The sequence below is a fragment of the Oncorhynchus masou genome, unplaced genomic scaffold (genome assembly GCF_036934945.1).
Source record: "Oncorhynchus masou masou isolate Uvic2021 unplaced genomic scaffold, UVic_Omas_1.1 unplaced_scaffold_580, whole genome shotgun sequence".
NCBI lineage: Eukaryota > Metazoa > Chordata > Actinopteri > Salmoniformes > Salmonidae > Oncorhynchus > Oncorhynchus masou.
Genome location: NW_027012218.1, coordinates 302,214 through 324,418, shown reverse-complemented (window position 1 = coordinate 324,418; position 22,205 = coordinate 302,214). Strand labels below are relative to the sequence as shown.

Genomic DNA, 22,205 nt, shown 5'->3' with positions numbered 1-22,205 from the left:
TTCAGCCAGAACGGATTTCTGTTGTTGTTTAAGTGACACACACACACACACACACACACACACACACACACACACACACACACACACACACACACACACACACACACACACACACACACACACACATTTTACCTTGGTCAAACACGCACCAAGTGAAATCGGCTGAAGTCAAAAGGGCAGAGGTCAGAGGTCAGGGGTTATAGCTGTGTTTGAAGTCAACATCACTTGGTTCACACAGATATCTGATTAGATAGATTAGATTAGGTCTGATAGACCGTATTCAGAACAAACAGACACTCTGTTGATTGATTTAGAGGTCAGGGGTGAGAGGTCATGGGTTATAGCTGTGGTCCCACTGAAGGCTTTGTCTCTAATTGACTGCCATGATGTCCATCAATATTCACATTAATATGTATTAGACTGGACAGAAGGCCTTTAATGCCCCTGAGGGCTGTACTAAAGACATTAGACTGGAGACAAGGCCTTTAATGCCCCTGAGGGCTGGACTAAAGACATTAGACTGGACAGAAGGCCTTTAATGCCCCTGAGGGCTGGACTAAAGACATTAGACTGGAGACAAGGCCTTTAATGCCCCTGAGGGCTGGACTAAAGACATTAGACTGGAGACAAGGCCTTTAATGCCCCTGAGGGCTGGACTAAAGACATTAGACTGGAGACAAGGCCTTTAATGCTCCTGGGGGCTGGACTAAAGACATTAGACTGGACAGAAGGCCTTTAATGCCCCTGAGGGCTGGACTAAAGACATTAGACTGGAGACAAGGCCTTTAATGCCCCTGGGGGCTGGACTAAAGACATTAGACTGGAGACAAGGCCTTTAATGCTCCTGGGGGCTGGACTAAAGACATTAGACTGGACAGAAGGCCTTTAATGCCCCTGAGGGCTGGACTAAAGACATTAGACTGGAGACAAGGCCTTTAATGCCCCTGAGGGCTGGACTAAAGACATTAGACTGGACAGAAGGCCTTTAATGCCCCTGAGGGCTGGACTAAAGACATTAGACTGGACAGAAGGCCTTTAATGCCCCTGAGGGCTGGACTAAAGACATTAGACTGGACAGAAGGCCTTTAATGCCCCTGGGGGCTGGACTAAAGACATTAGACTGGAGACAAGGCCTTTAATGCCCCTGAGGGCTGGACTAAAGACATTAGACTGGACAGAAGGCCGTTAATGCCCCTGAGGGCTGGACTAAAGACATTAGACTGGAGAGAAGGCCTTTAATGCCCCTGAGGGCTGGACTAAAGACATTAGACTGGAGAGAAGGCCTTTAATGCCCCTGAGGGCTGGACTAAAGACATTAGACTGGACAGAAGGCCTTTAATGCCCCTGAGGGCTGGACTAAAGACATTAGACTGGAGACAAGGCCTTTAATGCCCCTGAGGGCTGGACTAAAGACATTAGACTGGTGAGAAGGCCTTTAATGCTCCTGGGGGCTGGACTAAAGACATTAGACTGGACAGAAGGCCTTTAATGCTCCTGGTGGCTGGACTAAAGACATTAGACTGGAGACAAGGCCTTTAATGCCCCTGAGGGCTGGACTAAAGACATTAGACTGGAGACAAGGCCTTTAATGCTCCTGGGGGCTGGACTAAAGACATTAGACTGGACAGAAGGCCTTTAATGCCCCTGAGGGCTGGACTAAAGACATTAGACTGGAGACAAGGCCTTTAATGCTCCTGAGGGCTGGACTAAAGACATTAGACTGGAGACAAGGCCTTTAATGCCCCTGAGGGCTGGACTAAAGACATTAGACTGGAGACAAGGCCTTTAATTCTCCTGAGGGCTGGACTAAAGACATTAGACTGGAGACAAGGCCTTTAATGCCCCTGAGGGCTGGACTAAAGACATTAGACTGGACAGAAGGCCTTTAATGCCCCTGAGGGCTGGACTAAAGACATTAGACTGGACAGAAGGCCTTTAATGCCCCTGAGGGCTGGACTAAAGACATTAGACTGGACAGAAGGCCTTTAATGCCACTGAGGGCTGGACTAAAGACATTAGACTGGTGAGAAGGCCTTTAATGCCCCTGAGGGCTGGACTAAAGACATTAGACTGGACAGAAGGCCTTTAATGCCCCTGAGGGCTGGACTAAAGACATTAGACTGGACAGAAGGCCTTTAATGCCCCTGAGGGCTGGACTAAAGACATTAGACTGGACAGAAGGCCTTTAATGCCCCTGAGGGCTGGACTATAGACATTAGACTGGACAGAAGGCCTTTAATGCTCCTGGGGGCTGGACTAACGACATTAGACTGGAGACAAGGCCTTTAATGCCCCTGAGGGCTGGACTAAAGACATTAGACTGGACAGAAGGCCTTTAATGCCCCTGAGGGCTGGACTAAAGACATGAGGGTAGACTAAAGACAGACTAGAGGTTCAGGAGGGTAGACTAAAGACAGACTAGAGGTTCAGGGAGGGTAGACTAAAGACAGACTAGAGGTTCAGGAGGGTAGACTAAAGACAGACTAGAGGTTCAGGAGGGTAGACTAGAGACAGACTAGAGGTTCAGGAGGGTAGACTAGAGACAGACGAGAGGTTCAGGAGGGTAGACTAAAGATAGACTAGAGGTTCAGGAGGGTAGACTAAAGACAGACTAGAGGTTCAGGAGGGTAGACTAAAGACAGACTAGAGGTTCAGGAGGGTAGACTAAAGACAGACTAGAGGTTCAGGAGGGTAGACTAAAGATAGATTAGAGGTTCAGGAGGGTAGACTAGAGACATTAGACTAGAGATAATGAGCAGCATAAGTTCTGGAGGTTGGAGCTTTTCCTTCCTGGTTCCTTCTGGGTTCAGATCTCTTCTCTGAACACGTATGGACCCAGAGTTTAATCTCATCTCTGAACACGTATGGACCCAGAGTTTAATCTCTTCTCTGAACACGTATGGACCCAGAGTTTAATCTCTTCTCTGAACACGTATGGACCCAGAGTTGAATCTCTTCTCTGAACACGTATGGACCCAGAGTTTAATCTCTTCTCTTAACACGTATGGACCCAGAGTATAATCTCTTCTCTGAACACGTATGGACCCAGAGTTTAATCTCTTCTCTTAACACGTATGGACCCAGAGTTTAATCTCTTCTCTTAACACGTATGGACCCAGAGTTTAATCTCTTCTCTTAACACGTATGGACCCAGAGTTTAATCTCTTCTCTTAACACGTATGGACCCAGAGTTTAATCTCTTCTCTTAACACGTATGGACCCAGAGTTTAATCTCTTCTCTTAACACGTATGGACCCAGAGTTTAATCTCTTCTCTTAACACGTATGGACCCAGAGTTTAATCTCTTCTCTTAACACGTATGGACCCAGAGTTTAATCTCTTCTCTTAACACGTATGGACCCAGAGTTTAATCTCTTCTCTGAACACGTATGGACCCAGAGTTTAATCTCTTCTCTTAACACGTATGGACCCAGAGTTGAATCTCTTCTCTGAACACGTATGGACCCAGAGTTTAATCTCTTCTCTTAACACGTATGGACCCAGAGTTGAATCTCTTCTCTTAACACGTATGGACCCAGAGTTTAATCTCTTCTCTTAACACGTATGGACCCAGAGTTTAATCTCTTCTCTTAACACGTATGGACCCAGAGTTTAATCTCTTCTCTGAACACGTATGGACCCAGAGTTTAATCTCTTCTCTTAACACGTATGGACCCAGAGTTTAATCTCTTCTCTGAACACGTATGGACCCAGAGTTGAATCTCATCTCTGAACACGTATGGACCCAGAGTTTAATCTCTTCTCTGAACACGTATGGACCCAGAGTTGAATCTCTTCTCTTAACACGTATGGACCCAGAGTTTAATCTCTTCTCTGAACACGTATGGACCCAGAGTTTAATCTCTTCTCTTAACACGTATGGACCCAGAGTTTAATCTCTTCTCTTAACACGTATCGACCCAGAGTTTAATCTCTTCTCTTAACACGTATGGACCCAGAGTTTAATCTCATCTCTTAACGCGTATCGACCCAGAGTTTAATCTCTTCTCTTAACACGTATGGACCCAGAGTTTAATCTCTTCTCTTAACACGTATGGACCCAGAGTATAATCTCTTCTCTTAACACGTATGGACCCAGAGTTTAATCTCTTCTCTTAACACGTATGGACCCAGAGTTTAATCTCTTCTCTTAACACGTATGGACCCAGAGTTTAATCTCATCTCTTAACACGTATCGACCCAGAGTTTAATCTCTTCTCTTTAACACGTATGGACCCAGAGTTTAATCTCATCTCTTAACACGTATCGACCCAGAGTTTAATCTCTTCTCTTAACACGTATGGACCCAGAGTTTAATCTCATCTCTTAACACGTATGGACCCAGAGTTTAATGTCTTCTTCTCTTAACACGTATGGACCCAGAGTTTAATCTCATCTCTTAACACGTATCGACCCAGAGTTTAATCTCTTCTCTTAACACGTATGGTCCCAGAGTTTAATCTCATCTCTTCTCTTAACACGTATGGACCCAGAGTTTAATCTCTTCTCTTAACACGTATGGACCCAGAGTTTAATCTCATCTCTTAACACGTATGGACCCAGAGTTTAATCTCTTCTCTTAACACGTATGGTCCCAGAGTTTAATCTCATCTCTTAACACGTATGGACCCAGAGTTTAATCTCTTCTCTTAACACGTATGGACCCAGAGTTTAATCTCATCTCTTAACACGTATGGACCCAGAGTTTAATCCCATCTCTTAACACGTATGGACCCAGAGTTTAATTGAGCTTCTGACAAATTACTCAAGATTTTAGTTCTGGGTTAACCGAGATTAGGAGGCCTGTAATCTCTCTTGGACATATTTTCGGTGGACAGATGAAACTTCGAAAATCTGTCAAGACTCTGTCAAGAATTTTGTGATTACGAGCAGCAGTAGGTTCTGGTTTAGGGGTTTTAATCATTGACTATTGTGATTGTGAGCAGCAGTAGGTTCTGGTTTAGGGGTTTTAATCATTGACTATTGTGATTGTGAGCAGCAGTAGGTTCTGGTTTAGGGGTTTTAATCATTGACTATTGTGATTGTGAGCAGCAGTAGGTTCTGGTTAGGGTTTTTAAACATTGATTATTGTGATTGTGAGCAGCAGTAGGTTCTAGTTTAGGGGTTTTAATCATTGACTATTGTGATTGTGAGCAGCAGTAGGTTTTGGTTTAAGGTTTTTATCAGTGATTATTTGGATGAAGGCGGTGCTTAAACTGCTGCAGTGATTTTCAGGCCCGTGTGCGGATGATAAACTATTTTCTTCTTGGCCTCTTGATCATCACAGGTGTAATTAGTGGAAGGGAGGGGTTTGGCCATGACCATCACAGGTGTAATTAGTAGAAGGGAGGGGTTTGGCCATGACCATCACAGGTGTAATTAGTAGAAGGAGGGGGTTTGGCCATGACCATCACAGGTGTAATTAGTGGAAGGGAGGGGTTTGGCCATGACCATCACAGGTGTAATTAGTGGAAGGGAGGGGTTTGGCCTCTTGATCATCACAGGTGTAATTAGTGGAAGGGAGGGGTTTGGCCATGACCATCACAGGTGTAATTAGTAGAAGGGAGGGGTTTGGCCATGACCATCACAGGTGTAATTAGTGGAAGGGAGGGGTTTGGCCATGACCATCACAGGTGTAATTAGTGGAAGGGAGGGGTTTGGCCTCTTGATCATCACAGGTGTAATTAGTGGAAGGGAGGGGTTTGGCCATGATCATCACAGGTGTAATTAGTGGAAGGGAGGGGTTTGGCCATGACCATCACATGTGTAATTAGTGGAAGGGAGGGGTTTGGCCATGACCATCACAGGTGTAATTAGTGGAAGGGAGGGGTTTGGCCATGACCATCACAGGTGTAATTAGTGGAAGGAGGGGTTTGGCCATGACCATCACAGGTGTAATTAGTGGAAGGGAGGGGTTTGGCCTCTTGATCATCACAGGTGTAATTAGTAGAAGGGAGGGGTTTGGCCATGACCATCACAGGTGTAATTAGTAGAAGGGAGGGGTTTGGCCATGACCATCACAGGTGTAATTAGTGGAAGGGAGGGGTTTGGCCATGACCATCACAGGTGTAATTAGTGGAAGGGAGGGGTTTGGCCATGACCATCACAGGTGTAATTAGTAGAAGGGAGGGGTTTGGCCATGACCATCACAGGTGTAATTAGTGGAAGGAGGGGTTTGGCCATGACCATCACAGGTGTAATTAGTGGAAGGGAGGGGTTTGGCCTCTTGATCATCACAGGTGTAATTAGTGGAAGGGAGGTTTGGCCATGATCATCACAGGTGTAATTAGTGGAAGGGAGGGGTTTGGCCATGACCATCACATGTGTAATTAGTGGAAGGAGGGGTTTGGCCATGACCATCACAGGTGTAATTAGTGGAAGGGAGGGGGTTTGGCCATGACCATCACAGGTGTAATTAGTGGAAGGGAGGGGTTTGGCCATGACCATCACAGGTGTAATTAGTGGAAGGGAGGGGTTTGGCCTCTTGATCATCACAGGTGTAATTAGTAGAAGGGAGGGGTTTGGCCATGACCATCACAGGTGTAATTAGTAGAAGGGAGGGGTTTGGCCATGACCATCACAGGTGTAATTAGTGGAAGGGAGGTTTGGCCATGACCATCACAGGTGTAATTAGTGGAAGGGAGGGGTTTGGCCTCTTGATCATCACAGGTGTAATTAGTGGAAGGAGGGGTTTGGCCATGATCATCACAGGTGTAATTAGTGGAAGGGAGGGGTTTGGCCATGACCATCACAGGTGTAATTAGTGGAAGGGAGGGGTTTGGCCATGACCATCACAGGTGTAATTAGTGGAAGGGAGGGGGAAGGGAGGGTTTGGCCATGACCATCACAGGTGTAATTAGTGGAAGGGAGGGGTTTGGCCATGATCATCACAGGTGTAATTTGGCCAGTGGAAGGGAGGGGGTTTGGCCATGACCATCACAGGTGTAATTAGTGGAAGGGAGGGGTTTGGCCATGACCATCACAGGTGTAATTAGTGGAAGGGAGGGGTTTGGCCATGACCATCACAGGTGTAATTAGTGGAAGGGAGGGGTTTGGCCATGACCATCACAGGTGTAATTAGTGGAAGGGAGGGGTTTGGCCATGACCATCACAGGTGTAATTAGTGGAAGGGAGGGGTTTGGCCATGACCATCACAGGTGTAATTAGTGGAAGGGAGGGTTTGGCCATGACCATCACAGGTGTAATTAGTGGAAGGGAGGGGTTTGGCCATGACCATCACAGGTGTAATTAGTGGAAGGGAGGGGTTTGGCCATGACCATCACAGGTGTAATTAGTGGAAGGGAGGGGTTTGGCCATGATCATCACAGGTGTAATTAGTGGAAGGGAGGGGTTTGGCCATGATCATCACAGGTGTAATTAGTGGAAGGGAGGGGCTTGCCAGGGTGTAATTAGTGAGGGGTTTGGCCATGACCATCACAGGTGTAATTAGTGGAAGGGAGGGGTTTGGCCATGATCATCACAGGTGTAATTAGTGGAAGGGAGGGGTTTGGCCATGATCATCACAGGTGTAATTAGTGGAAGGGAGGGGTTTGGCCATGATCATCACAGGTGTACTTAGTGGAAGGGGGGGTTTGGCCATGATCATCACAGGTGTAATTAGTGGAAGGGAGGGGTTTGGCCATGACCATCACAGGTGTAATTAGTGGAAGGGAGGGGTTTGTTCATGATCATCACAGGTGTAATTAGTGGAAGGGAGGGGTTTGGCCTTGATCATCACAGGTGTAATTAGTGGAAGGGAGGGGTTTGGCCATGATCATCACAGGTGTAATTAGTGGAAGGGAGGGGTTTTGGCCATGATCATCACAGGTGTAATTAGTGGAAGGGAGGGGTTTGGCCATGATCATCACAGGTGTAATTAGTGGAAGGGAGGGGTTTGGCCATGATCATCACAGGTGTAATTAGTGGAAGGGAGGGGGTTTGGCCATGATCATCACAGGTGTAATTAGTGGAAGGGAGGGGTTTGTTCATGATCATCACGGGTGTAATTAGTGGAAGGGAGGGGTTTGGCCTTGATCATCACAGGTGTAATTAGTGGAAGGGAGGGGTTTGGCCATGATCATCACAGGTGTAATTAGTGGAAGGAGGTTTGGCCTTGATCATCACAGGTGTAATTAGTGGAAGGGAGGGGTTATCACAAGTAGGTAAATCACAATTGTTAACGTCTTTACCTCCAGAAGTAAAACAGGAAAGTACAAACTTTCGTTGAGACAATTTTACTTCTGGGATCAGGCCTGCAACTTTCCTTTGTTCAGACTACAAGATATTCTCACAAAGTAATCTGTAACTCCCCCCTCTCTCTTTCTCTCTCTCCTCTCTCTCTCCTCTCTCTCTCCTCCCTACCTCCATCCCTGCTTCTCCCTTTCTCTCCCTCTCCTCTCTCTCTCTCCAGGATTTACAACGTCTCCTTCCTGACTGTGTACTATCGTCCCGAGGAGACGGAGGACATCCCTTTTATCTGCTCAACCAATCGGGAGAACGGAATGCTGCGGTGTTCCGACGTTCCGCGCCGCCGAGTGGACGGGTCCTGGTGCATGCTGGGGGCAGAAGGGGTAGGGGAGGGGCCTGGGGCAGATGAACCAATAGGAGGCGGGTGTGTGAACTGGTACCAGTATTATAATGTCTGTCGGGCTGGGGAGCGAAACCCTCATAAAGGAGCCATCAACTTTGACAACATCGGATACGCCTGGATTGCTATCTTTCAGGTAGGAGATGTTATTGATGACTGACTGACTGACTGACTGACTGACTGACTGACTGAGAAAATGAATGAATAAATCAGGTAGGAACGACAAATTAATGTGTGGCTGGGTTGGTTGAATAATGATGAATAATAATCATAAATATTAATTCAGAACTAATTCTGTCACAGCTCAAACAGAGAGACAACAGAGAAACATCCTAGACAGAGAGATAGATATCTATCACAGATCACCACATGTCTCCCAAACAGAGAAACATCCCATATAGAGAGATATCTGTCACAGCCCAAACAGAGAAACATCCCAGATAGAGAGATATCTGTCACAGTCCAGACAGAGAAACATCCTAGATAGAGAGATATCTGTCACAGCCCAAACAGAGAAACATCCCAGATAGAGAGATATCTGTCACAGCCCAACCAGAGAAACATCCCAGATAGAGAGATATCTGTCACAGCCCAAACAGAGAAACATCCCAGATAGAGAGATATCTGTCACAGTCCAGACAGAGAAACATCCCAGATAGAGAGATATCTGTCACAGTCCAGACAGAGAAACATCCCAGATAGAGAGATATCTGTCACAGTCCAGACAGAGAAACATCCCAGATAGAGAGATATCTGTCACAGTCCAGACAGAGAAACATCCCAGATAGAGAGATATCTGTCACAGCCCAAACAGAGAAACATCCCAGATAGAGAGATATCTGTCACAGCCCAACCAGAGAAACATCCCAGATAGAGAGATATCTGTCACAGCCCAACCAGAGAAACATCCCAGATAGAGAGATATCTGTCACAGTCCAGACAGAGAAACATCCCAGATAGAGAGATATCTGTCACAGTCCAGACAGAGAAACATCCCAGATAGAGAGATATCTGTCACAGCCCAAACAGAGAAACATCCTAGATAGAGAGATATCTGTCACAGCCCAAACAGAGAAACATCCCAGATAGAGAGATATCTGTCACAGCCCAACCAGAGAAACATCCCAGATAGAGAGATATCTGTCACAGTCCATACAGAGAAACATCCCAGATAGAGAGATATCTGTCACAGTCCAAACAGAGAAACATCCCAGATAGAGAGATATCTGTCACAGTCGAGACAGAGAAACATCCCAGATAGAGAGATATCTGTCACAGTCCAGACAGAGAAACATCCAGATAGAGAGATATCTGTCACAGCCCAAACAGAGAAACATCCTAGATAGAGAGATATCTGTCACAGTCCAGACAGAGAAACATCCCAGATAGAGAGATATCTGTCACAGTCGAGACAGAGAAACATCCCAGATAGAGAGATATCTGTCACAGTCCAGACAGAGAAACATCCAGATAGAGAGATATCTGTCACAGCCCAAACAGAGAAACATCCTAGATAGAGAGATATCTGTCACAGTCCAGACAGAGAAACATCCCAGATAGAGAGATATCTGTCACAGTCGAGACAGAGAAACATCCTAGATAGAGAGATATCTGTCACAGTCCAGACAGAGAAACATCCAGATAGAGAGATATCTGTCACAGCCCAACCAGAGAAACATCCCAGATAGAGAGATATCTGTAACCAAGTTGTGTAAAGAACATCCATAATTCTTGGCAGGAATCTCTGGAGAGTCTCTGGCATTTCCTCTCTTGACAAACTACCGGACACACAAGCACGCACGCGCGCACGCACGCGCGCACACACACACACACACACACACACACACACACACACACACACACACACACACACACACACACACACACACACACACACACACACACACACACACACACACACACACACACACACGCTCTCGCTCTCGCTCTCTCTCTCTGAAACACTAGTCTGTGTGTGTTTTTCCAGCCTGCTGTCTGTCCGTTCAGTATCATGTTTAAACCATGCCTTTCTTGTTAGCTATAATCTATACTGGTCTGATGTCCTTCAGTTGGACTGACCTACATAAATAATTCTGTCTCTGTCAGATTGGGACTGTTCTGTTAGGTAGGCCCTACTACGTCATCAACCAATGTGTGATTGTGAACTATCTTTGGGTGATCGCTGGTTTATAAATATTTATGTGTGATGTTGTTTTCTCTCCCTATATTTCTCTATCTATCTCTCCCTCCCCCGCTCTCTCTCACTATATATCTCCCTCTCTCTCTCTCTCTCTCTCTCTCTCTCTCTCTCTCTCTGTCTCACTCTCTCTCTAGGTGATAACTCTGGAAGGCTGGGTGGACATCGTGTACTATGTAATGGACCTCTCTCTCTCTCTCTCTCTCTCACTCTCACCCTCTCTCTCTCTCTCTCTCTCTCTCTCTCTCTCTCTCTAGGTGATAACTCTGGAAGGCTGGGTGGACATCATGTACTATGTAATGGATGCTCACTCCTTCTACAACTTCATCTACTTTATATTCCTCATCATCGTGAGTATCTTTATCAGACCACTACAACTAGATTATCATGACTTTACCACTACAACTAGGATTCAACTCCAGACAAACCAACTACATTATGGGGACTTTATCAGACCACTACAACTAGGATTCAACTCCAGACAAACCAACTACATTATGGGGACTTTATCAGACCACTACAACTAGGATTCAACTCCAGACAAACCAACTACATTATGGGGACTTTATCAGACCACTACAACTAGGATTCAACTCCAGACAAACCAACTAGATTATCAGACCACTACAACTTGGATTCAACTCCAGACAAACCAACTAGATTATCATGACAATGTATCTGTATTTATAAATAGCATTGTATCAAACGCTGTATCTGTATTTAAATAGCATTGTATTCATTCATCAAACTCATGTTGATTAGGTACGTCCACACCAAACTCATGTTGATTAGGTACATCCACACCAAACTCATGTTGATTAGGTACATCCACACCAAACTCATGTTGATTAGGTACGTCCACAGCAAACTCATGTTGATTAGGTACATCCACACCAAACTCATGTTTATTAGGTACGTCCACAGCAAACTCATGTTGATTAGGTACGTCCACACCAAACTCATGTTTATTAGGTACATCCACACCAAACTCATGTTTATTAGGTACGTCCACAGCAAACTCATGTTGATTAGGTACGTCCACAGCAAACTCATGTTGATTAGGTACATCCACACCAAACTCATGTTGATTAGGTACATCCACACCAAACTCATGTTGATTAGGTACGTCCACAGCAAACTCATGTTGATTAGGTACATCCACACCAAACTCGTGTTTATTAGGTACGTCCACAGCAAACTCATGTTGATTAGGTACGTCCACACCAAACTCATGTTGATTAGGTACATCCACACCAAACTCATGTTGATTAGGTACGTCCACAGCAAACTCATGTTGATTAGGTACATCCACACCAAACTCATGTTGATTAGGTACGTCCACACCAAACTCATGTTTATTAGGTACGTCCACACCAAACTCATGTTTATTAGGTACGTCCACACCAAACTCATGTTTATTAGGTACGTCCCACCAAACGTCCCACACCAAACTCATGTTGATTAGGTTCGTCCACACCAAACTCATGTTTATTAGGTACGTCCACACCAAACTCATGTTGATTAGGTACGTCCACACCAAACTCATGTTTATTAGGTACGTCCACACCAAACTCATGTTGATTAGGTACGTCCACACCAAACTTATGTTTATTAGGTACGTCCACACCAAACTCATGTTGATTAGGTACGTCCACACCAAACTTATGTTTATTAGGTACGTCCACACCAAACTCATGTTGATTAGGTACGTCCACACCAAACTTATGTTTATTAGGTACGTCCACACCAAACTCATGTTTATTAGGTACGTCCACACCAAACTCATGTTGATTAGGTACGTCCACACCAAACTTATGTTTATTAGGTACGTCCACACCAAACTCATGTTGATTAGGTACGTCCACACCAAACTTATGTTTATTAGGTACGTCCACAACAAACTCATGTTGATTAGGTACGTCCACAACAAACTCATGTTGATTAGGTTCGTCCCCACCAAACTCATGTTTATTAGGTTCGTCCCCACCAAAGTCATGTTTATTAGGTTCGTCCCCACCAAACTCATGTTGATTAGGTTCGTCCCCACCAAACTCATGTTTATTAGGTTCGTCCCCACCAAAGTCATGTTTATTAGGTTCGTCCCCACCAAACTCATGTTGATTAGGTTCGTCCTGTAGCGTGGACACCCACGTGGGTATATCCCAAGACAGTCGTGAAGAGGGCACAACAAAACCTTTTCCCACTCACTTCATCCTTCAATGGGAATATGCTCCTAAAAGCCAATGAGGAGATGGGAGAGGCGGAACTTGCAGCGCGTCAAGCTTCACAAACAGGACCAAGTTCTATTTTAACACCTGGCTACTCAGACGCTCGTTGAGCATTTTGGATGCAATCATTCAATAACATGTATGTGTACATTTATGTTGCAATGTTCGCGCACGTAATGCGAGCGGTGTGGGCAGCATGTTAGATTGGTAACACGCTGATTGGTCAGCATGTTAGGGTTGGTAACACGCTGATTGGTCAGCATGTTAGGGTTGGTAACAGGCTGATTGGTCAGCATGTTAGGGTTGGTAACAGGCTGATTGGTCAGCATGTTAGGGTTGGTAACAGGCTGATTGGTCAGCATGTTAGGGTTGGTAACAAGCTGATTGGTCAGCATGTTAGGGTTGGTAACAGGCTGATTGGTCAGCATGTTAGGGTTGGTACCAGGCTGATTGGTCAGCATGTTAGGGTTGGTAACAGGCTGATTGGTCAGCATGTTAGGGTTGGTAAGAGGCTGATTGGTCAGCATGTTAGGGTTGGTAACAGGCTGATTGGTCAGCATGTTAGGGTTGGTAACGGGCTGATTGGTCAGCATGTTAGGGTTGGTAACAGGCTGATTGGTCAGCATGTTAGGGTTGGTAACAGGCTGATTGGTCAGCATGTTAGGGTTGGTAACAGGCTGATTGGTCAGCATGTTAGGGTTGGTAACACGCTGATTGGTCAGCATGTTAGGGTTGGTACCAGGCTGATTGGTCAGCATGTTAGGGTTGGTAACAGGCTGATTGGTCAGCATGTTAGGGTTGGTAACAGGCTGATTGGTCAGCATGTTAGGGTTGGTACCAGGCTGATTGGTCAGCATGTTAGGGTTGGTAACAGGCTGATTGGTCAGCATGTTAGGGTTGGTAAGAGGCTGATTGGTCAGCATGTTAGGGTTGGTAACAGGCTGATTGGTCAGCATGTTAGGGTTGGTAACAGGCTGATTGGTCAGCATGTTAGGGTTGGTAACAGGCTGATTGGTCAGCATGTTAGGGTTGGTAACACGCTGATTGGTCAGCATGTTAGGGTTGGTAACAGGCTGATTGGTCAGCATGTTAGGGTTGGTAACAGGCTGATTGGTCAGCATGTTAGGGTTGGTAACAGGCTGATTGGTCAGCATGTTAGGGTTGGTAACAGGCTGATTGGTCAGCATGTTAGGGTTGGTACCAGGCTGATTGGTCAGCATGTTAGGGTTGGTAACAGGCTGATTGGTCGGCATGTTAGGGTTGGTAACACGCTGATTGGTCAGCATGTTAGGGTTGGTAACAGGCTGATTGGTCAGCATGTTAGGGTTGGTAACAGGCTGATTGGTCAGCATGTTAGGGTTGGTAACAGGTTGATTGGTCAGCATGTTAGGGTTGGTAACAGGCTGATTGGTCAGCATGTTAGGGTTGGTAAGAGGCTGATTGGTCAGCATGTTAGGGTTGGTAACAGGCTGATTGGTCAGCATGTTAGGGTTGGTAACAGGCTGATTGGTCAGCATGTTAGGGTTGGTAACAGGCTGATTGGTCAGCATGTTAGGGTTGGTAACAGGCTGATTGGTCAGCATGTTAGGGTTGGTAAGAGGCTGATTGGTCAGCATGTTAGGGTTGGTAACAGGCTGATTGGTCAGCATGTTAGGGTTGGTAACAGGCTGATTGGTCAGCATGTTAGGGTTGGTAACAGGCTGATTGGTCAGCATGTTAGGGTTGGTTAACAGGCTGATTGGTCAGCATGTTAGGGTTGGTAACGGGCTGATTGGTCAGCATGTTAGGGTTGGTAACAGGCTGATTGGTCAGCATGTTAGGGTTGGTAACACGCTGATTGGTCAGCATGTTAGGGTTGGTACCAGGCTGATTGGTCAGCATGTTAGGGTTGGTAACACGCTGATTGGTCAGCATGTTAGTGTTGGTAACACGCTGATTGGTCAGCATGTTAGGGTTGGTAACAGGCTGATTGGTCAGCATGTTAGGGTTGGTACCAGGCTGATTGGTCAGCATGTTAGGGTTGGTAACGGGCTGATTGGTCAGCATGTTAGGGTTGGTAACAGGCTGATTGGTCAGCATGTTAGGGTTGGTACCAGGCTGATTGGTCAGCATGTTAGGGTTGGTAACAGGCTGATTGGTCAGCATGTTAGGGTTGGTAACAGGCTGATTGGTCAGCATGTTAGGGTTGGTAACAGGCTGATTGGTCAGCATGTTAGGGTTGGTACCAGGCTGATTGGTCAGCATGTTAGGGTTGGTAACAGGCTGATTGGTCAGCATGTTAGGGTTGGTAAGAGGCTGATTGGTCAGCATGTTAGGGTTGGTAACAGGCTGATTGGTCAGCATGTTAGGGTCGGTAACAGGCTGATTGGTCAGCATGTTAGGGTTGGTAACAGGCTGATTGGTCAGCATGTTAGGGTTGGTAACAGGCTGATTGGTCAGCATTTGAGCCAGTAAAGAGGGCTTTACTATTCTTAGGTAGCAGAATGACTGATTCCCTCCAGGCCTGAGGGAACAGACTCTCTGGTCGGCTTGGATTGGGATGTGGTAACAGGAGTGGCAATATCGTCCACTATTATCCTCAGTAATTTTCCATCTTGTCAGACCCCGGTGGCTTGTCATTGTTGATAGACAACAATATCTTTTTCACTTCTTCCACACTCCTTTACGTAATTCAAAATTACAATGCTCGTCTTTCATAATTTGATCAGATATATTTGGGTGTGTAGTGTCAGCTTGTTGCTGGCATGTCATGCCTAAGTTTTCTAATCTTGCCATTGAAAAAAAAAAAATATTGAAGTTATTGCCAATATCAGTGTGTTTTGTGATGAATGAGCATCTGATTCAATGAATGATGGAGCTGAGTTTGCCTTTTTTCCCAAAATGTCATTGAATGAATTTTATTATCATTATTTCTGTCATTTATCTTTGTTTCATAGTTGTTTCTTCTTCTTTTAATTCTGTTTAGCCACATGATTTCTCAGTTTGCAGGACATTGGCCAATCGGTTGACAGCCAGACTTATTTGCCATCTCTTTTGCATCATCCTTCTCAACCATACAATTATTTAAATTCCTCACCAATCCAAGGGGATTTAACCGTTTTTACAGTCATTTTCTTAATGGGTCCATTGTTTATTAGTCACTGGAATAAGCAATTACATAAACGGTGTCAAGTGCAGCGTCTGGTTGCTCCTCATTACACACCACAGACCAGCAGCGTCTGGGCTCCTCATTACACACCACAGACCAGCAGCGTCTGGTTGCTCCTCATTACACACCACAGACCAGCAGCGTCTGGTTGCTCCTCATAACACACCACACACCAGCAGCGTCTGGTTGCTCCTCATTACACACCACAGACCAGCAACGTCTGGTTGCTCCTCATTACACACCACAGACCAGCAGCGTCTGGTTGCTCCTCATTAAACAGCACAGACCAGCAGCGTCTGGTTGCTCCTCATTACACCACAGACCAACAGCGTCTGGTTGCTCCTCATTACACCACAGACCAACAGTCTGGTTGCTCCTCTTTACACACCACAGACCAGCAGCGTCTGGTTGCTCCTCATTACACACCACAGACCAGCAGCGTCTGGTTGCTCCTCTTTACACACCACAGACCAGCAGCGTCTGGTTGCTCCTCATTACACACCACAGACCAGCAGCGTTGGGTTGCTCCTCTTTACACACCACAGACCAGCAGCGTCTGGTTGCTCCTCATTACACCACAGACCAACAGCGTCTGGTTGCTCCTCATTACACACCACAGACCAGCAACGCATGGTTGCTCCTCATTACACACCACAGACCAGCAGCGTCTGGTTGCTCCTCATTACACAGCACAGACCAGCAGCGTCTGGTTGCTCCTCATTACACACCACAGACCAGCAGCGTCTGGTTGCTCCTCATTACACACCACAGACCAGCAGAGTCTGGTTGCTCCTCATTACACACCACAGACCAGCAGCGTTGGTTGCTCCTCTTTACACACCACAGACCAGCAGCGTCTGGTTGCTCCTCATTACACACCACAGACCAGCAGCGTCTGGTTGCTCCTCTTTACACACCACAGACCTGCAGCGTCTGGTTGCTCCTCATTACACACCACAGACCAGCAGCGTCTGGTTGCTCCTCTTTACACACCACAGACCAGCAGCGTCTGGTTGCTCCTCATTACACCACAGACCAACAGCGTCTGGTTGCTCCTCATTAACACCACAGACCAGCAGCGTCTGGTTGCTCCTCATTACACCACAGACCAACAGCATGTTGGTTGCTCCTCATTACACACCACAGACCAGCAGCGTCTGGTTGCTCTTCATTACACACCACAGACCAGCAGCGTCTGGTTGCTCCTCATTACACCACAGACCAACAGCGTCTGGTTGCTCCTCATTACACACCACAGACCAGCAACGTCTGGTTGCTCCTCATTACACACCACAGACCAGCATCGTTGGTTGCTCCTCATTACACACCACAGACCAGCAGCGTCTGGGTTGCTCCTCATTACACACCACAGACCAGCAGCGTCTGGTTGCTCCTCATTACACACCACAGACCAGCAGCGTCTGGTTGCTCCTCATTACACACCACAGACCAGCAGCGTCTGGTTGCTCCTCTTTACACACCACAGACCAGCAGCGTCTGGTTGCTCCTCATTACACACCACAGACCAGCAGCGTCTGGTTGCTCCTCTTACACACCACAGACCAGCAGCGTCTGGATGCTCCTCTTTACACACCACAGACCAGCAGCGTCTGGTTGCTCCTCTTTACACACCACAGACCAGCAGCGTCTGGTTGCTCCTCATTACACCACAGACCAACAGCGTCTGGTTGCTCCTCATTACACACCACAGACCAGCAGCGTCTGATTGCTCCTCATTACACACCACAGACCAGCAGCGTCTGGTTGCTCCTCATTACACCACAGACCAACAGCGTCTGGTTGCTCCTCTTTACACACCACAGACCAGCAGCGTCTGGTTGCTCCTCATTACACACACAGACCAGCAGCGTCTGGTTGCTCCTCTTTACACACCACAGACCAGCAGCGTCTGGTTGCTCCTCATTACACACCACAGACCAGCAGCGTCTGGTTGCTCCTCTTTACACACCACAGACCAGCAGCGTCTGGTTGCTCCTCATTACACCACAGACCAACAGCGTCTGGTTGCTCCTCATTACACACCACAGACCAGCAATTTTCTCCTCATTACACACCACAGACCAGCAGCGTCTGGTTGCTCCTCATTACACAGCACAGACCAGCAGCGTCTGGTTGCTCCTCATTACACACCACAGACCAGCAGCGTCTGGTTGCTCCTCATTACACACCACAGACCAGCAGAGTCTGGTTGCTCCTCATTACACACCACAGACCAGCAGCGTCTGGTTGCTCCTCTTTACACACCACAGACCAGCAGCGTCTGGTTGCTCCTCATTACACACCACAGACCAGCAGCGTCTGGTTGCTCCTCTTACACACCACAGACCTGCAGCGTCTGGTTGCTCCTCATTACACACCACAGACCAGCAGCGTCTGAGTTTGCTCCTCTTTTACACACCACAGACCAGCAGCGTCTGGTTGCTCCTCATTACACCACAGACCAACAGCGTCTGGTTGCTTCATTACACACCACAGACCAGCAGCGTCTGGTTGCTCCTCATTACACACCACAGACCAGCAGCGTCTGGTTGCTCCTCATTACACACCACAGACCAGCAGCGTCTGGTTGCTCCTCATTACACCACAGACCAACAGCGTCTGGTTGCTCCTCATTACACACCACAGACCAGCAGCGTCTGGTTGCTCCTCATTACACCACAGACCAACAGCGTCTGGTTGCTCCTCATTACACACCACAGACCAGCAACATCTCGTTGCTCCTCATTACACACCACAGACCAGCAGCGTCTGGTTGCTCCTCATTACACACCACAGACCAGCAGCGTCTGGTTGCTCCTCATTACACACCACAGACCAGCAACGTCTGGTTGCTCCTCATTACACACCACAGACCAGCAGCGTCTGGTTGCTCCTCATTACACCACAGACCAGCAGCGTCTGGTTGCTCCTCATTACACACCACAGACCAGCAGCGTCTGGTTGCTCCTCATTACACACCACAGACCAGCAGCGTCTGGTTGCTCCTCATTACACACCACAGATCAGCAGCGTCTGGTTTCTCCTTATTACACCACAGACCAGCAGCGTCTGGTTGCTCCTCATTACACACCACAGACCAGCAGCGTCTGGTTGCTCCTCATTACACCACAGACCAGCAGCGTCTGGTTGCTCCTCATTACACACCACAGACCAACAAATATTCTTCACACCCACAGTATAGGAATCACTACAAAACGTATTGTATGACCTCTTATACACTATATTAGGCCCAGCCTGACCTCTTATACACTATATTAGGCCCAGCCTGACCTCTTATACACTATATTAGGCCCAGCCTGACCTCTTATACACTATATTAGGCCCAGCCTGACCTCTTATACACTATATTAGGCCCAGCCTGACCTCTTATACACTATATTAGGCCCAGCCTGACCTCTTATACACTATATTAGGCCCAGCCTGTCCTCTTATACACTATATTAGGCCCAGCCTGACCTCTTATACACTATATTAGGCCCAGCCTGACCTCTTATACACTATATTAGGCCCAGCCTGACCTCTTATACACTATATTAGGCACAGCCTGACCTCTTATACACTATATGAGGCCCAGCCTGACCTCTTATTCACTATATGAGGCCCAGCCTGACCTCTTATACACTATATTAGGCCCAGCCTGACCTCTTATTCACTATATTAGGCCCAGCCTGACCTCTTATACACTATATGAGGCCCAGCCTGACCTTTTATACACTATATGAGGCCCTGCCTGACCTCTTATACACTATATTAGGCCCAGCCTGACCTCTTATTCACTATATTAGGCCCAGACTGACCTCTACTACACTATATTAGGCCCAGCCTGTCCTCTTATACACTATATTAGGCCCAGCCTTTGGAACGTTGGCTACTATATTGTGATCAATACATCTGATGGATCTGGATACTGCTTTCATGCTAATTTCTGCAGCATTAAAAGAGTAAAGATGTGATCAATACATGTTGATGATTTCATTCCTGTGCTGTTTGTAACTACCCTGGTAGGTTGACTGATAACTTGAACCAGGTTCAAATCAAATCAATTTTTATTTGTCACATACACATGGTTAGCAGATGTTAATGCGAGTGTAGCGAAATGCTTGTGCTTCCAGTTCCGACAATGCAGTAATAACCAACAAGTAATCTAACTAACAATTCCTAAACTACTGTCTTATACACAGTGTAAGGGGATAAAGAATATGTACATAAGGATATATGAATGAGTGATGGTACAGAGCAGCATAGGCAAGATACAGTAGATGGTATCGAGTACAGTATATACATATGAGATGAGTATGTAAACAAAGTGGCATAGTTAAAGTGGCTAGTGATACATGTATTACATAAGGATGCAGTCGATGATATAGAGTACAGTATATACGTATACATATGAGATGAATAATGTAGGGTATGTAAACATTATATTAGGTAGCATTGTTTAAAGTGGCTAGTGATATATTTTACATCCTTTCCCATCAATTCCATTATTGAAGTGGCTGGAGTTGAGTCAGTGTGTTGGCAGCAGCCACTCAATGTTAGTGGTGGCTGTTTAACAGTCTGATGGCCTTGAGATAGAAGCTGTTTTTCAGTCTCTCGGTCCCAGCTTTGATGCACCTGTACTGATCTCAGCACTGACTACAGTTTGAAGCTTTCTCTTCAGTGGGCCCAGAAAATATAAATCTCTGTTGATATCTCTGTTAACCAGATATCACATACATTTCCCATCAAGCATTTAGCCAGATTACTAAGTTAACCCAGATACTGACTGTTATCATTTGGTGGTCTATAGCAGATTCCCACCAGAATGGGCTTTAGGTGAGGCAGATGAACCTGTAGCCAGATTACTACAACAGTATTTAACATTATCCAGATACTGACTGTTAACACTTGGTGGTCTATAGCAGATTCCCACCAGAATGGGCTTTAGGTGAGGCAGATGAACCTGCCAGATTACTACAACAGTATTTAACATTATCCAGATACTGACTGTTGTCACTTAGTGGTCTATAGCAGATTCCCACCAGAATGGGCTGAACCTAGCCAGATTACTACAACAGTATTTAACATTAACCAGATACTGACTGTTAACACTTGGTGGTCTATAGCAGATTCCCACCAGAATGGGCTTTAGGTGAGGCAGATGAACCTGTAGCCAGATTACTACAACAGTATTTAACATTATCCAGATCCTCCACTTGGTGGTCTATAGCAGATTCCCACCAGAATGGGCTTTAGGTGAGGCAGATGAACCTGTAGCCAGATTACTACAACCGTATTTAACATGAGATCCTCCCTGAGGATGTGGTTCAGGAATATATGTGTGTGTCGTCCTGGTAACTACGTGTGTGTGTCCTGGTAACTCCAGGTGTGTTGTCGTGATAATTCTGTGTGTGTGTGTTGTCACGGTAACTCCGTGTGTGTTGTCGTCCCTCCCTCTCCGGTGGGCTCGTTCTTCATGCTGAACCTGTGCCTGGTCGTCATAGCGACCCAGTTCTCAGAGACAAAGCAGCGAGAACGCCCTGATGAGGTCGGAGCAGCGTGCCCGTTACCTCAGCAACGCCTCCACTCTGGCTTCCTATCAGGAGCCGGGGTCCTGCTACGAGGAGATACTGCGCTACATCGGACACCTGTACCGTAAACTGACCCGCAGAGTCGCCCGGGCCGTCACACACTGCTCTACACACACACCTCGCTGTACGTGTTGGACACACTCACACCAACACACACCCAAAGGAGAGGTTAACGGACTGGCCAATCGGCACTCGGGACACACCCATGGCGTCTTCCACCTTCGTCCTCCTCTTCCTCGTCCATCTAACTGTGTGGGGGTGGAGATGAGTAACGGGGGAGTAGGGAGGAAGGGCAGGGAGTTAAACTACCCCTCTATCTATCCCCACGACCTCTACGACCTGACCCCGACCCCAGCTACATGACCTCCAGGGGGAGGGGCCACACCGTCACACTGGTGTTAGAGCACGATAAGAGTGAGTGAGTGTGTTCTCAGTGTGTGTGTGTTCTCAGTGT

General features: G+C 46.7%; 1 pseudogene; it reads left to right on the top strand.

Moving 5' to 3' along the window:
• The window catches only part of LOC135536231 (voltage-dependent T-type calcium channel subunit alpha-1H-like), a 129,207-nt pseudogene that overhangs the window by 11,624 nt on the left and 95,378 nt on the right, over positions 1-22,205 (top strand).